Here is a 16,833-nt window from a genome sequence, read left to right on the forward strand (position 1 = left end):
TCTAATATAGATAAATGCTGTGTTGATGATTTTAAGCTCACTGGTCCATCCCTTACTCCTTAACACATAGTTGTTGAGTGCCAATAGATTGTTTTTTGTTTTTTTGTTTTTTTGGTTTTTCTCCGGTACCAGGAACTGAACTCACGACCTTGCGCTTGCCAGGCAGGCGCTTTGCCGCTGAGCTAAATCCCCAGCCCCGCCTCCGCTCTTTTTCGTTGCACAGCTGGGGATTGAACCCAGGGCCTTCACACTGAGCTCCATCCCTGGCCCATTTTAAAATTATTATTATTATTATTGTTTTTGTCTTTTTGAGGCAGGGTCTCGCTATACAGTTCAGGATAGCCTTGAGCTCACTTTGTAGCCCAGGTTGATCTTGAACTCACAAAGATCCTCCTGCCTCAGCCTCCTGAGTGCTGGGATTACATGTGTGCACCACCACGCCTGGCTTAAAATTATTTTTTAAGATTTGAGACAGGAGGAAAGGGAGGGGAAGACTAAGATGTGCTGTGTCCCCACACCAACCCTGTGATGATCGCAGTCATTAGGTACTGCAAACATGTGCTAATACAGACAAAAATTTAGAGAAAGAAATCGCTTTCATACAAAGATATTAAGTAAAATTTTGAGACAGGGTCTTGATAAATTGCTACACTGCCCAGGCTCAGCTTGAACTCATGACCCTCCTGCCTCAGCCTCCCAGAGTGCTGGGATTGTAAGTGTGTGCTACCCACACCCGGCTGAATAGATACCAATTTCATAAAAAAGACTAAAATGAATCAACCTGACTTACCCCCATCAGCTGCTTCCCTGTCCACACAAACCCCTCGAGTTTCAGTGTCGGCTGTGGCCTGAGGCGGCCGTTCACTCTCCCTGCAGAAGCAGAGGTGGTGCAGTCTCTGGTTCTCCACTCCTCAGCTCCATCTGCGGTCAGCCCTGGGCCACTTCCTCCTGACACCGACCCTGCAGTACAGGTGGACCCCACCTGACTCACATGGGTGACCTGGCAGCCCTGCACGGACTGTCCTGACCTGTTCCACAGTGACCTGTGCCACAGTGCCACGCCTGTCACCGGGCCGCCTCCCGGAACTCACACCTGCCCTTGTTGAAGCCAGCAATTAAGACAGCCCATGGGCCGCGCCCTGCACCTGGTGAAGGTCCTCCTCCCTCTCATGGACTCCCTGACCTCTGCATGGCTCGGGCATCTCGTCTACCCTGGGCCTGTGCCCAACAAGCTTTCTGTCACGGTCTCTAATCACTGCGATGACGCTGTCCCTCTGACGGCTCTAAATTCCAACACTGCTGGATATGTGGGTGACTGAGACAACCCACGACACCCCAGCACCAGCTTTCTAGGACTTGGCAAGAAGAGAACAAGCCAGGCGTGGTGGTGCACGACTGTGATCCCAGCACTCAGGAAGCTGAGGCAGGAGGATCTCTGTGAATTAAAGGCCAGCCTGGGCTATAAAGTGAATCTCATAAAACAGAAGAAAACAAAATAAAACAAAACAAAACAAGGAAAAGAAGGAGACAAAGGGAAAGATACTTTGTTGAATCTCTTAAAGCTTTGAGGGTGGCAATACTAGTCAGGAAATGTGTACAGGGCCCAAGGCTGGGCAGCCACCCAGTGTGAGGAGCGAAGTTTCAGGCAGCAGGGGCCCCGTCCAGCCTGGGCAAGGATCACAGGAGGTTTCCAGCAGCCTGGATGAGCTCAGCAGGGTTTAGATCACTTATCAGGAAATCTTTGGAAGAAGCAGTGAGTCCCATAGACTTGAAGGTTAATGATCTCAAGGCTGACATTAATTTAGAAGTCACGTATGGACCACACGCCAGCAGCAGCAGAGCACGCATTCTTTCCCGGAGCCTACAGAGTAGGCACCAAGAGAGACCGTCTGCCGGCCACAGCGACCCCCTGCATGCCAGGGAGAGCCCGGCCATCCAGAGTATGATCCCACAGCACCCCAGGAGAAATCACAGTCTTGGGGTGGCATGCTGCTGAATGACACACGGCCCTAGAAGAAATCTCAAGAAGGGAAAAAAGAGATGCTGAACTCAAGGAAAACAAAAAATGGAAATTTCAGGCAAGTCCGAGGCCCCCAAAGGAAGGGAAGACGAGCGACTCCTGGGCCTGTAACCTGTTACTCAAAGCACCGTAGTTGGGGGCTGCTTCTGAGACAATCAGGGACGCAGAGCAGCTTTGCCAACACTGGTGACCCTGTACCAGCCTATGCACCCAATGGGAAACTGAAAATAAAACGCAGGTTGACCTTTGTTTTGTAGAACTGGGTCAAATTCTTCTGGGCATGGCGCGGACAGGTTAATCACTGAGGGAGCATCTGTCTAGGATCTGCGGTCACGGCGTGCGTTAGTCCTGACTCTCCTGCCTGTCTCGCTCCTCGGTGGGAGACGCGGACATCTGATTATCAGTTTTCACGGCGTCCAGTTACAGACCCCCGCATGGTCAGCACCGAGAACTCTCCAGCCGCTGCCTAGACCTGGAAAGACCCGGATGCCAGAAGAGCGGAGCTTGTGCCACAAACACCAGCCACGAGAGGGCCGTCCCTCGGACTGAACCTCTGTTCCCTCAGCGGCGAGGCTCCCTGCAGAGCTACGGGGCCAGGACTGAGAAAATCGTCAGCCAGACCCTGGCCCACGTCAGCAGTGTGGTATGATCAAAAAATACGGGGAAGGTTTAAATGAAAGTGTATTAACAGTGAAAGACACAGTGCCACGAATCCCCTGCAAAATCCTCCCCTTCCTTTGAACACACCCGCCCCATCCTCCTGGCCGCTTTCTGCAGCAGCTCTGGGTCCGCTTTCCTGAGTGTCTTTACGAGCTGTGATAAAAAATACGGTGACTGCAGCTGCCCAGTGCCACCCAGGGAAAGGCGGGTTTGTAAGAACATGACGCCGGGTCCTCATCCACCTCGCTCACCCGATCTGCCGTCGTGTGACTTCCAGCTTTTCCCCAGAGTCAAAATGACCACGAAAGGGGAATGTTTTGAATCCACTCAGGACATTCAGGCAGCCAGGACAGTGCAGCTAAAAAAAGACCCTCAGGAAAGAGGACTCCAGAGCTGCTGCAGAAATGGCAAGGACGATGGGATCATCCACATTTCGATGACACCTTGATCAACATCCTCAAACGCTGCTCCTGCTTCTGCGGCAGCCCAGACTGAAGCGCTGCATCCGCCTGGAGCGCGCTCCCTCACTGCTGACGTTCCTTCTTAGGGACTCGCCTTGATCTTCATCGCAATTGCACTTCTGGGCAGAGAGATGAAAGTCTGAGTTCACAGGAAAACACGTACACAATGTGCCTCAAGGAGAGGCCAGCTGCTCCTTCAGTGATGGAGGCACAAGCTGAGGTCCAGCCAGCCCACGGGGCACACTCGGCCACACACTGCCACCCAATGCTGCTACAGAGCAGCCCGAGGTGGCCGAAGGCTGTGCCCAGTGCAGCCAGTGCCCCAAGTGCCCACCTGGGGCTGCGTGAACCTGGCACCCTTGGAAGGATGGAGGCAGCGAGCACAGAACAGAGAGGTGGCAGCCGGGGGCTGGGGCATGGAAGGACAGGTGGCCGCAGAAGGCAGGAGGGAGTCTGCATCGCTGTGCTGGGACCCGGTGCGGACACCTGGCTGGCTCTGCTTTTGTTCTTACAGTCGCTTGGGAACCTACAGCTAAGGAAAAACTTACGAGGGGTTTGCCTCGGGCATTTTCTGTTTGTTTTCTGAGACAGGCTCTTGCTATTCAGGCCAGGCTGGCCCTGAACTCACTATGTAGCCAGGGTGGCCTGGAACTCACAGTGACTCTCCTGCCTCAGCCTCCTGAGTACCCAACACCCCAAGTCAAAGGAGGAGAGGTTTCTTTGGCTCACAGTGTGTAGAGGTGTCAGTCCATAGTCGGCCGGCTCCAAGGCCGGAGGCAAAGCAGAGGGGCTTCGCAGAGCAGGGAGGCAGAAGGCAGCCGGCAGCAACAAGTGACGGACGACAGCAGCAGCCCTCCCCCTGTCCCTTATGTTACATCCAGGCTACGGGGAAGCACGTATACCCGTAATCCTAGCCAGAACTATGCCAAGCCAGTCAGTGGACTAACTTAGTAACGATCTCACTTAATCCCAGCGTCCCACACCCTAGATCCAGCCACCACTGAAAAGCCCCACCTATGACTGCGTGAGGCTTTGGGGGGACATCTAGATCTAACCATAGCATGGTCTTTGGGGGTGACAGGCTGCAGGTGGGGGCCCAGTTCTGCCTGAAATGTCTCGGCAGCATCCACGGGGAACTGGCGGCCCTGGGTCTGTGGAGTGTTCAGCCGCAAACGTCAGTCCTTCCGGCCCACACCGGCCAGCAAAATCTGCTGTGACCAGCGACACCTATTGCTAAATGCAGCATGGCATGTTCCGAATTTAAAAATTAAAGCTCATTCAAGTAATTCGCTTTGGAAATGTCTTAGCAGCTCTAGGGAAATCCAGAATAGTCCGGAACCCTGGAACTCGCAGCTGGGCATGCTGGGGCCTGGGGTCCCTCTGGACCCGCAGGTTTTGACCAAAGTGGACAGGAAAGAGTTGGAGGGAGGGAGGAGTGAAGCTTTGAGGGTGGGCCCACATCCGTCCTGCACAAGGGCTGGGCGCACCGAAGTCACGGTGCAGCCGGCTCTGAGATGGCTGCGCAGGGCCACGCTGAGCCAGCCAGCCTCCACCTGCAGCTCCCTGCGACCTGCGCTGCAGTCAGGATGCCACACGCACCGCCTGCCCCCGACACGCCTGAGTGGGCCTGGACACGGCCGCTCCTGCCCTGGACAAGTGAGAGCAGACGGTGCTAGCGGCCCGCTGGTGCAGCCCAGGGTACCCAGGGAGGCCAGCCTGGGAGGTCAGTGCGGGCATCTGAGCCCAGAGCTGTGACCCAGCAGAGGCGAGATGAACCGAACACCACGAGGCCTCCTGGACACGGCCCTGTAGCACCTGTGCACCCCCTCAGCGCCCCTGGCTGCTGGCTATGGTTGGGTAAGTGCTGGGCTCAGCTCCACGGCTCTGAGACACGACGCATGCCCTCTTCGTCCCCACTTGAAGTTGCACCATGAGGGGCCAGGCGTGCTCTGCAGAGCATACACAGCAGAGCTCCGTGGAGCATTGGTGAGACCAGACCAAGAACAGCACAAAAACCCTGCAGCACTTCAGGAAGACACAGCCTTGCTGCCTTTTGCTTCTTTCTTTCAATAAAGGGGATTGAACTCAGGGCCTGTGCACAGCTCCACTCCCAGCCCCACCCCTTTTTTTGGTACTGGGAATCGAACTCAGGACCTTGCACTTGCCAAGCAGGCGCTTGTGCTGCTCAGCTATACCCCTAGCCCTGCCAGCCCTTTTTTATTTTGCGTTTTGAGACAGGGTCTCATTAAGTTGCTAAACTGCCAGGCTGGGTTTAAACTTACAACCCTCCTGCCTCAGCCTCCCATAATGCTGGGATTATACCACCACACTCCGCTTTTTTTTTTTTTTTTTTTTTTTTACATTAGGCGTCATAACCCACATTACTTGGCCCCAAAGAGAAATATACTTTCGAGGCCCCAAGATAGCAGAGGGTGGTATCTATTTGCATGCTGTGCAGTCTTTAACTGCTAAGCACCAGGGCCAGGAGGAAAGACTGGTTGCTTCCTGAGGTACGGTGCGGTGTCCTCACTGTCCTCCTGGGAGCCCAGAGGGGTGGACTCACCTCCTATCCCTGTGCGCTCCTCCAGCTGGCAGCTGCCCTGGAAGTAGCCGGGTAGGACATTAACCAGCAAAGAGTGACGGGCAGGTCGGTGTTTATGGCGTCATAAGCCAGACGTGCCCAGCAGGAAGGCCATCTCCTCTACGCAGGAGCACAGCAAAGCTCTGTGATCAGCAGTGACCGTGCTCTGCTGCAAAAGACACAGGCGCCGGCTCCCGCCTGTCCTGTCAAGTCAGGTGATCACCTGTGTCAAAGCCCCCGGACGGGGCACAGCAGCAAAGGCTCGGGAGGGCTCGGGCGGCCCTGTGAGGCCCGAGAGTGTCTTGCACTCACAGCACCTCAGGGACGGCCTTGCATTGGGATTTTTTCCCTGTTGCTCTTAGAGAGAGGACTTCATGATCTGTGTTTGTGTCTGAGTTTGCCAAGGTGGGTGTGACTCCTCCCTGCACCATCCCCTCCTGGACAAGGGGCCAGGCGGCCTGGCCGGGGGCAGCTAGGGCTGATGTCCACAGCTTACCATGGCTCACAGCCCTGGGCTCCCACGCGGTTACCCATCATGTGCAGTGGCGGTGACATTCGAAGCAGGCCAAGGTCACGGCGCCATCACACCTACTCAAGTCACCGAGGGGCCGCTCCCGGTCAGGAGACCCCAGAACCTTTCCCCGTGCCGGGCCACACAGCAATGACAGAGGTGCAGCATGGGGATCTGGGGGCCTGTGGCTGTGTCCAGCCTGGTGGGCATCTGTCCCCTATGTGACATCCAGCGGTGTCACTCTTGGGGAAGTTTAACTATGCAGAGGCCAAAGGGAATCAGCTCTGTGAGCTGGGCCCTGACCTGGTATCAAACAACCACACACGGCCTGTTCCAGGAGAAGTTCTGCCCGGCAAACTCAGACCCACGTGGGGAATGGGGTGCTGTGCAAAGGACAGCATATTTACAAAAATCTTCTAAAAACGGAGTCTCTTTTCCAGTCACAAGTTTTACTGTATCTGTGGACTTCAGTTGTAAAGTTTATAGCAAGAGAAGTTCTAAACAATAACCAACTGACCACTGCCATAACAGGACTGGAAGCAACACGTCCCCTTAACAGGGTAACAGCGGTATGTTCACAAAGCAAAGTACTATGCTGCCACAAAAGAATGCCCAGAGCCAGGCTCGAAGGTGCATGCAAGTAATCTCAGCACCGGGAGGCTGAGGCGGGAGGATCGCAGGTTTGAGGTTAACAAAGGCTATGCAGCACCTTCAAGGATGGCCTGGAATATAGACTGAGACCTAGAGGCAAAAAACAAAAACAAGAGAACGGACGGAGATCCTATGTTCTGCTCCAGGGGGCCTCAGTCATGTGGTTCAACCTATGCAAAAAGCTGCAGGTTTACTGGGTTGAGGTGTGAGAGGACAAAATGAAAGGGGATCCCCAAAAGAAGAGGCTGTGGGGGGCAAATTCCACACAAACTCTCCTGTCTTGGGCTGATCCCCGAAATGCACGTGTTGGGGAGTGGTGCCCGGATGAAGGAAATTAGGAGAAGTTTCAGCTCTGCCCACTGCGAGGACGCAAAGCAGGAGGTGTGAGCCCAGTGGAATCAGAGGAGCCAGACGAACACCTCAGCCTTCCGGAAAGGACCCGGAGGCGTCCCCAGAGACTGCCTAAACCAAGCCCCAGAGTTCAAGGCGACCAGGCCTTAATAACAACTGTCTGAAAAGGTCAGCTTTCCTCTGAGGAAGACAACGAAATCTGGAGTCTCCTGGACGGCTTCTCACCAGCTTGGTGCCCGCTAACACAGGAGAGGGAGCCAGCACTCAGGGAAAGGCGCACCGCCGGCAGAAAGCGCGGTGACTCTGAGGTGCGCCCGCACACCGGCTCCCGGGCCACGCTGCGAAATCTGTCTGAGGGGCTCCTCAGAAAGACGCTAGTGAACGGCAAGCAGATGGGGAATCTGCCGCCACATCTCCCAACAAGAATCAAGTAAACAGCTCGGCACTTAAAAATATAGTGTCTGGATTTCAAAAATTCCCAGGTATGCTTATAGCAGTTTGGAATAAGCAGAGGAAATCTGGGAAATTGAGGGCAGATCAATAGGAATGACCCAACCCTGTGAGCAGACAGAGAAGAGATGGAAACAAACAATCCCCACATGGAAACAAAACACAAAACAAAAAGCCCCAGAGCCACGGCCACAAAAGGAATAACAGCAGACTCTGGAGCACACATAGAATCACAGTTTCAAAGGGAGGATGTAAAGTACATTTCAAGAGATAATGCTTGGAAATTCTACAGATTCGGCGAAAACAAATTTATAGAGCACAGACCCTTAACGAAGGATAAATAAGAAGGATAAATAAAAAGGAAAGCACGCCGAGGTATATTATACTCAAAGAGCAGAAACCCAAAGATAAAAAGGGCTGAAAAAGCCTTGAAATTAGCTAGAGGAAAAAAGACACATTTTATACAATAATAATGTTAAAATAAAAGCTGACTGCTCACCAGAAATGGTGGGATCCAGGGGGAAAAACAGAATCCACAATTTTAAACTTCTCAAAAAAAGAAAAGAAACACAAATAAACAACCCCCCAAAGCCTCCCTGCAAATATAGGAATCTATATCCTGCAAAATAATCCTTCAAAAGGAAAGCAAAATAAAAACATGTCCTGATAAGCAAAAGCTGAGAGAATCAGTCACTAGCAGACCTGCACTTTGAGAAACGGTAAAAGAGAGATGAGATTCCTCGGGCTGAAGGGAATATAAGACGGTGGAAGGCAGGGTTACAGGAAGACGCAAAAACATCAGGAATGAAAAAATGGAGGTGAGTATTTAAATAATCATCTGTATGTTTTTCATAATTTCTTCAAGAGACAACTTGCTGTTTAAAGCAAAAATTATAGAATTTTCTTCTGGGGTTTAAAGCACACGTAGACAGAACGCGTACGGCAGCAATGGCTCAAAGGCTGTGGAGAGAGGATTTGGGAGGGTTACACCGCTTTGACGGATGATGGCACAGCATTAACTCTGAACAGACTGCAAAACATGAAGACTGGTTTAAAGAGTGGGAGCTGATCTGAGCAGACGCCTCAAGGAAAGAAGATGGCCAGGCTTGGTGGTGCACACCTATAGTCCCAGCACTTGGGAGGCTGAGGCAGGAGGATTGATGTGAGTTCAAGGCCAGGCTGAACTGCATAGTGAGAGCCTGTTTCAAAAAAAAAGAAAGAAGAAAAAGAAGAAGAAGGAGGAGGAGGAGGAGGAAGAAGAGGAAGAAGAGGAAGAGGAAGAAGAAGAGGAGGAGGAGGAGAAAACAGAGAGAGAGAGCGAGAAAGAGAAAGGAAATATACATATGGCAAATAAACATGAGAAATACTCTTCATCTTATGGCGCAGGGAATCACAAAGGGAGTTAATGAGATTCTGCGACGTTCTCATTGCAAAGGCCCCAATCCCAAACATGAGGACATGGAGCAGAACTTTTGCGCATAGCTGGTGGGAGGGAAACCCTGCAGCCACTTTGGAAGACAGTTTACTGGCTAAATGCGGCCTTTCTGTAGTCCCCCAGGGTGCAGCAAGATGCGGCCGCAGTATCTCACCAACACCGGCACACGGCTCCTCGCCGCCTCATTCATAACTGCCCACACCTTGGCCCCAGCCGAACTGACCTCTGGATAAACAAACCACGAGCTGGGCAGGCAGTGGAACGTTATCTGATGCCGAAAAGGCATAGAAGAGACAGGCGCCTGGAATCCCAGCGCTCAGGCAGGCCGAGGCAGGAGGAAGGCAAGTTCAAGCCCAGTGTGGGCAACTTAGTGAGAGCCTGTCTCAAAAGGCAAAATAAAAAAGGGCCAGGGACATAGCTCAGTGCAAAGGTCCTGGGTTCCATCCCCAGTACTGCAGGGGGAAGAAGAAATTTAAGTAACAGAAGTCGGTCTGGAAAGGCTGCTTTCTGCTCGATTCCAACTGTGACATTGTGGAGCAGACACAACTCCGGAGACAGTGAAAGGCCAGGGCTTAGGGCAGGAAAATGACATGTGTCAGACCCAGAGTGCGCAGGGCAAGAGGGAACGTGGCTGAACTCTGCACTTTGGGTGACAATGGGGTCTGCACGGGCTCATGGATTGTAATCAGGTGCAACTCAGGCCCAGGACAGGCGACACAGGCTGAGCGTCTACAGGAGGAGGCGCTATGTGTGAACTCTGCACCTGTTATTCAGTTTTGCTGGTCTTTTTGTTTTTTTAATTTTTGAGACAAGGTCTCGCTATAAGAGTTCAGACCGGCCTTAAATTCACCATGTAGCCTAGGCTGCCTTTAAACTCTCGCAGATTCTCCTGTCTCAGCCTCCCAGATGTTGGGATTACAGGCATACGTCACCATGTCTGGTCCACAATTCTGCTGTAATCTTAAAAATAAGGTCTTTGATTTTTAAAAAGTTAAATGCGTATTGAAATCCTTAGAACAAGTAACAAACATAGTGCTAGGAGGGATAACTGAGAGTCCAGCGAAGGAATCAAATGGAACACACAATTTCCTTTAATGAACACAAGAGATGCAGAAAGGAGAGACAAAGCAAACACGAGGTCAGTAAAAGACGAAGGACAGTGTGATAGACCCAGTCCTGACCACAGCACTAGACACATTCAGTGGAGACGGACACAGGACAAAAATACTATCAAAGGGGCATAAAATATTTCACAAACTGGAGAACGCTTTATGAGACCTCCATAACCCCAATAGCCCAGCCCAATGTGACAAAACACTGCCAGAAAACGCAAGTTTACGAACCCAGATCCCACTGAAACACAGACACTGACACCCTTAACATACAATTAGGGAATCAGATCAAGCAACATTAAAAAAAGAGTGCCCCGGGGCATTGCGGCCAGGGGGGGCGGCGTGCAAATCATTCACGGAGTCCCCCTCCTCAGCGTTTCCCTGGGAACGCCTCCCCGTAAAGCTCACGGGTTCGCTGCAGGCGCCTGAAGCTGTTTTACCAGTGAAGAAGAAAAACCATAAATCATCCCCGGGGACGGAAGACAGCATGAGACCGAATCCCTCAGTTACAGTGATAAAAGCCATTAGGAAAGTAGGAACTGCGGGCTGTCTCCTCGGCCTGTCTCGCAGGCGCACGGGAGGGCGTGATGAGATTTAACAAATGTTTTGCCGAGGAGCGTCTGATCAAAGGCCCTGAGGAGACTGGAAATGCATGCGGGCCTCCAACCCTGGAAGGGCATCGACCGAGAACGCGTGGCTGAGATCTTGGAAGGGGAATGGCAGAGCCCTCTCCCCTGAGATCGGGAGCCAGGCAGGGATGCCTGCTGTTGCTTTTATTTAATATCCCTGAAGATCTGGCAAGTGCAACATGAAGAAAGAAACAAAAGTCAAAGAGACCGCTATTTGAGAACTAAAGCTGTCTCTACTCTCAGAAGATCCGACTGTCTCTCGTGAAATCCAAGGCATCTCAAACACAACTGCTAGGGACTAACAAACGGACTGAGGAATGCTCACAAGGGGCTATGTTGGTATACGAACATCTACATGTATAAACCAGCAGCCGCCAATCGGAAAACCGACAAGATCCCATTTACGATAAAAGCGGAAGGCAGAGGATGCCTAGGAATAAATGTAACGTGAGACACACAGGACTTCTCTGTCCTGAAAATTATAACACTCTCTGGCTTTGGCTACTGCTGCCGTCAACACAACGGTAGATGCGGGGTCCCCGCATCCCCGCATCTACCGGTGTGTTGACGGCAGCAGTAGCCAAAGCCAGAGAAAGCCCCCCACCACCTTTTTAAAAAACTGACAGGTTGATTCTAAAGTTTACAGGGAAAATAAAGAATCCATTTAACTAAAACAGCTAGAAAGGAAGGCCAGGGTATTAGGCTTAGAACCACTCACTTTGAGCTCCGGCGACCTGGCCTGGGTGTTGCGGGGAGAAGGCAGACAAGCAAGGAACAGGGGAGGTCAGAAAGAGGGCGACAGTTTTCAGAAAGGCACCAGAGGGCTGGGACCAGGAGCGTCTCTCGCAGGTGCCTTCGCACCCGGACGTGCAGGGAGAGACAGAGGAGAGAAGGGCGGTCCTGCCTCGCATCCACGCACACACAATTGACAAGACATGGTCGTAGCTTAGAGCGTAACAGCGGCCCTGACACATCTGCGTGGACATGGATCTCAGGGGGGCGGAGGTTCTGGGAGAAGACGCGGGAGATTCCACACGAGAGGAGAAACCTGTTCCAGCACATGTCATCCAGCTACAGCCCCTGGCTCATCCAGGGGCCTCATTAAGAACCCAAAAAGGGCAATCAGACGGGAGCAGCGGCGCGATGCATCTTGCAGCTGAGTGAGACTCAGGCCCCACCGCTTCCTGCAAACCAGGGCTACCCAGTCACGAGAATTCAGATGACACACAAGCACATAAAAACACAGCCCCACCAGTGAGCCTGGGAAGGCCAGTTAAAGCTACAGGGCAGTATACAGCTGATCGCCCACCTACCTGAAAGCTTTAAGTGAAAAAGCCTAGACTGCCTAGTGACAGGAGGGCAGGGAATGTGTGGTCACTTGTGTGTTGCTGGTGGCTGGACATGGTGACCGCATAGGAGGACAGCCGCGCTGGACACACACTTGTCATGCAAATCCAGAGCTGCAATCCTGGCCAACTGTCCACAGCATGTCCCTGAGGAGACCTGTACAGAGGTGACCCTGTGTCCGTCTGCAGGTGGACGAGCCAGCCACAGAGGTGGATGTTCAAACTACGAGGCTGCACCAAAGATCCAGACACCAAAGGCGCGTGCTGTGACTCTGGGTCGGCGACGCTCCAGAGAGGACAGAGCGATCTGTGCGAACAGAGACTGACGTGGGGGCGTCTCTGAGAACTGGACCTGCTCATCTTGGCTGGGGAGGGGATGCTATGTGTACATCCTTTGTCGACCCTCACTGGAGTGTCCCTCAGGTCTGCCCCTGTCTCTGCAGCTAGATGGTGCAGCTGGGGTGCTCCACCTGGAACCCGGGGTTCCCAGGGGCACAGAGGACGCAGGACTGCGTGAGACAGTCGGGGTACATAAATCCCAGTGGACCCCAGGTGGCACTGTCATTCTCTGCTTCTTATCCGATAGCCGGTAGCCGACTGCCAAGAGCACAGGTCATGTTGCCGAGCCTCCCCCAGGGGAACGTGAACGCACAATTCCAATTTCATTTTACTTACGGCGCCATATTTGTTTTAAAAACAATGCAGCAGGGAGGACTCAGGCTATGATGTTAAACTTAAAAGCTCTTGAAGGCTTTGGAATAAAATTGTGCTAAAAACGGAAAATATTATGGGGCAGCATTATTATTTTTTGTAAACAATATGTCTGCGCTCTTGTTTCAAGCATTAGCTTGACTTCCAAGTTAAAACAGGACGCGGACTCCTCGTGTTGGATCAGAGGTTAGGAACGTGCCTTCACTGTATTAAAATTCTGCAAGTCCAGGGAGACAATTTTAGCCACTCAGTAACACCCTCGGGGTCACTTTAAATCATAGCTACCAATTACCGAGCTCTTGCTGAGTGGTGGACCCTTGCTAATCATTTTGCATAAATTACTTCATTTGCCCTCCTGAGAACCACAGAAGTACAGATTCGAGCTCAATTTTGCAAGGGAGAGAGGCTCAGAGTGGTGAACTCGCCGTCCTAGGGCCCTTCCACACAGCCGACAAGGGAACAGGCCTTTATTCCTACATCTCCTTCCCAAGCCCAAGGACATGGGTGCCCCGAAAGCCACCGGAGATGACATCAGAGAGCTGTCTCCATGCAACTCTGGGGCATGTCAGTCTTCCCAGGACGGAGGAGGCCCTCGGCAGGGCACAGGGCTGGAGCAGCCTGCAGTGGCAGTGGGGCTGTCCACCCAGCTGGGGACCCACAATGTCCTGCACTCTGCCGTGAGCTTCTGCATGCCTCTCAGATCTTTCCATTTTAAAATATTTGATATTTTATTGAACCCACTACATCTCACAACACTTCATTTCAACATACAGCATTCACATAAAACTTGGCACACAAGCCGGGCTTGGTGGCGCACGCCTGGAATTCCAGTACTCAGGAGGCTGAGGCAGGAGGATTGCAAGTTCAAGCCCAGCCTGTGCAATCTGGTGAGGCCTTGTGTCATAAAACCAAAAACCAAAACCAAACAAAAAAACTAAACCCTAAGACAAAACCAAAAAACCCAACAAAGGATAAACACACTCAGAGCACGTCTGTGGTTGCCGGGGAAGAAGGCCACAGGGAGCAGCTGCTCTTACACGTGGGCTCCTTTCTGGGCCAGGCACAGGGCGCTGAGGAGAAGGGTGGGCGGGGAGTGTATGGGACGTCAGCTCTGTCCCCAGGAGGAAAACCTGGGACACAGCACGTGGGTGAAGAGGGTCCCTGCACGGGCCCCGAGCTGGGAAGGCTGGCGTCAGCCTGGCCCGATGCCACTGAAAGAAGGAAGGGAGGTGCTGGAGCTGCCAGGGAAACACGGCACCCGGGAGACCTGCGCCTGCGGGGGCGGGTGACCCGCGGCCGTGCCTGCCTGGGCGCCTTATCTAGGATCGAAGTCCTCTCCCCGCAGGAGCCAGGACTGAGGCACAGCCCGCCTTGCGCTGCTAGGGCTGCGGCAGGGGTGAGGCCCTTGGGCCCTGCTGGGATTCTTGGAGCCAGCACTCCCTATGAGCCGGGCCTCGGGCGCTGGGCGTGCAGCCACACTGCCTGAGCTCCCACTGCGGCACACGGGAGAGCAGCCCTCGCTGTCTGTCACTCACAGCACCGCTATGCTGTGTCCTCCTGTGGGGCTCTGCAGCTGGGGCTCCTGGACCCTGGCTTTTGTGGGGGGCGGCAGCAGGCATCGGCCCGAACACCCCCAGGTGACCCCCACAGGCGGCCACCAGCCCTTTTCTAGGACCCTCCCCTCAGGGAGGAGCTCAGTGCTTTAGGTTCAGCTTACCACCGGATGCAGTGCATGCCTGAGCCCCTGCACTGTGGGAGGCTGAGGCAGGACGATGGCCACGTTTGAGCTCAGCAATGCCAGGCACACGCTTTACCTCAGAGCACCACCCCAGCCCAAGTTCCTCCCCTTCATGAACCCCAACTGGTCCTGCTGGCCCTGGCAGGCCCCAAAGTTACACAAAAGCCATTTTGTGAATGTCTGAACACAGCCGTCACTGTCACCTCCTCCCCCAAGCCTCAGCGCTGTCCACCCTGCCCTGTCCTCCGTCCTGGGTGCAGTGGGGCCTCCAAGTCCTCTAGAGCACGTCTCGGTGCCTCAGTGCTGGCCCCTCACTCCAGCCGGCCGCACGTCTCCGGCTGACACAGGTTCCCCAGATGCATGCTCACAGCGGCGAGCGCTGGGCAGGACCTGCTCTGTCCCCTGCTGGCCCCAGCTGAGCCCGGCCCACCTCAGCAGCGCCCTCCAGGGCTGGGAGCAGACCCTGTACCCCACCTTCCTCTGCCGCAGAGTGCCCGGCCGTCTGACCGCTGCTTGTTAGTCCAGAGTGGGAGTGGAGGAGAAATCAACCACGGAAGGTGAAGGGGAAATACCTAACCGTCTGGAAATCAAACAGCACACTTACAAACGGCAAAAGGGTTGGGCGAAGGAACCAACCAAAGAAAAATTATAAAACAGATTGAGTCGAATAAAATGAACATATGAGAACGCTGATAAGGTTATGTTCACAGGGAAATCTTCAGCTTTGAATTGCTTTATTATGTAAAAAAAAAAAAGCAAATTCTAAAATCAGTGATCCAAGCTTCTACCTTTAGAAGGTAGGGGAGGAAAGAAACCTGAGGAGAAAAAAGAAATAAAAAAGAGAAGAAATCGATAAAGTAGGAAGTAAACAATAGAGAAAACAAATGAAGCCAGGCGTGGCAGTGCAGGCCTGTAATCCCAGCACTGTGGGAGGCTGAGGCAGGAGGATCCCAAATTCAAGCCCAGCCGAGGCAATTTGGCGAACTGGTAAAACACCGACTCAAAATTAAAAAAAAAAATAAAAGGTTGGGGATGTCGCTTAGTGTAAAGCGCTGGTTTTAATCTCAAGTACCAAAGGGGAAAAAGCAAAGAAAGAAAGAAAGAAAAGAAAAATGCCGGGTGTGATGGCACATGCCTGTAATCCCAGCACTTGAGGCTGAGGCAGGAGGATTGCTGAGGGTTGAAAGACAGCCTGGGCTACAGAGTGAAACTCTGACTCAAAAAATTAACTCAAAAAAAAAAAAAAAAAATGGAAAGAAAGAATAAAGGACCCCAGTGAAACCCACAGCTGGCTCTGATAAACTCAATCAACAAAATGTATGTTGCTCAAGCAGATTAGCTTTAAAAGCCACCTAAAGGTGCATCTCAGAGCAGACGCCTATGATGAAGAACCGCAGGCTGCATGGATATCTGAAGCGGGGGCTCCCGCTGAACCCTGCAGATAAAAGGACAGGGACATATTTCAGCCCGATCACCTGATAAAGTCCCGGAAAAACCAAGATGAAAGGAACAGAGGTGAGGCCCTTTCCATTTCCAGTTTTTGAGAGACTTAACTATAAGTTGGTGCTGATTTTTTTTGGTGTTTCTGAGACAGGGTCTTGCTGTGCAGTTCAGACTGGCCTTGAGCTTACTGTGTGGCCCAGGCTGGTCTTGAACTCATGGCAATCCTCCTGCCTCAGCCTCCCGAGTGTTGGGTTTACGGGTGTGTGCCACCACGCCAGGCTCTGGTGCTGAATTTTGTCATTTTGTCAGTTGAAAGTCCTCCAGACTTTCTGTCCATCTACAATCATCAGGACCGCACGTGCTGGGTCTCAGGACAGGCACGTGCCTTAAGGGAATAGAGAGACACCTGTGGTCCACTGCATGCGGACAAAGGTGCCCCGGGTACCTCCTCTGGTGGGAGGGCTGTGCTGGGGGAGCCCACAAAGGAAAGAAAACCTGAGTGTTCTTTTCTATTCCAAAAGCACAAAACTTTCCCGAAAAAAGCGTTAAGCACAGCCAGATGCGCTGATGAATTCTATCAAACATGCAAAGCAGAAGTAATGTCAACCCTGGGCCAACTTCCCAGAAAACCGAGGAGGAGGAGGGAATACTTCCCAGCTGACTTTGCGAGGCCAGTGTTACCTTAACAGCAAAACCAGATGAACACAGTTTAAGAAAACTGGGGACCAACAGCT

At 52.6% G+C, this 16,833-nt stretch overlaps 1 protein-coding gene across 3 annotated transcripts in view; it reads right to left on the reverse strand.

Moving 5' to 3' along the window:
- The window catches only part of Pde9a (phosphodiesterase 9A), a 74,646-nt gene that overhangs the window by 24,312 nt on the left and 33,501 nt on the right, over positions 1–16,833 (reverse strand). The window contains exon 1 of one of the 3 annotated variants that reach the window (XM_013505072.1): positions 791–905. The exons of the other annotated variants lie outside the window; for them this stretch is intronic. The gene's annotated coding sequence lies outside the window, so the exon portion shown is untranslated. Of the gene's footprint in view, positions 1–790; positions 906–16,833 lie in introns of those variants that run through there. 3 annotated transcript variants of the gene reach the window in all.

Source organism: Chinchilla lanigera, unplaced genomic scaffold, assembly GCF_000276665.1.
Source record: "Chinchilla lanigera isolate Chin_1 unplaced genomic scaffold, ChiLan1.0 scaffold00006, whole genome shotgun sequence".
Taxonomy (NCBI): Eukaryota; Metazoa; Chordata; class Mammalia; order Rodentia; family Chinchillidae; genus Chinchilla; species Chinchilla lanigera.